Source organism: Ceratina calcarata, unplaced genomic scaffold, assembly GCF_001652005.2.
Source record: "Ceratina calcarata isolate Rehan_Ccalc_2016 unplaced genomic scaffold, ASM165200v1 scaffold621, whole genome shotgun sequence".
NCBI lineage: Eukaryota > Metazoa > Arthropoda > Insecta > Hymenoptera > Apidae > Ceratina > Ceratina calcarata.
In genome coordinates this window covers 1-506 of record NW_017177460.1, presented here as the reverse complement: position 1 = coordinate 506, position 506 = coordinate 1, and positions in this window count along the sequence as shown.

The following is a 506-nucleotide window of genomic DNA, read 5'->3' as shown; positions in this document are numbered from 1 at the left end:
GTACCATCTTCAAGTATCAGATTTCAAGAACGACGACGAAGAATCGCCAAGTTCAATTATTTATAATTTTGCAACAAATAACCACAGTTGTATAATAAACTACAGTAATTTATAGCGGGAAGCTTTCTGTTTAAAATGCCGTTTGATTCATCCTGATCCGACTTCCCGTTCCGAAGATATCATCGTCTAAATGCGAGCGTAGTATTTCTTCTATCCTCCTCGCACCGCTCGGACCTCTTCCTCGCACTTCGACCCAGTCACCTACTTCCCTACTCTCAGGCCTTCCCCACTCTTGTCAGACGGTGCCAGACGGCGCCAGACGGAGTTCCCGGAAATTGGCCCTTCGATTCTTGGAACAGAAGTGGGGAAGGAATACTCGGAAACTCCGCGAGCCACTTAAAAACTTTCAAAGCCCATAACTCAAGAACGAAATGAGATATCGAAATGAATCAAAAACGTTTCATCTCCTCTCGACTATTTCTACCACCTGCACATCCCATCAGAAT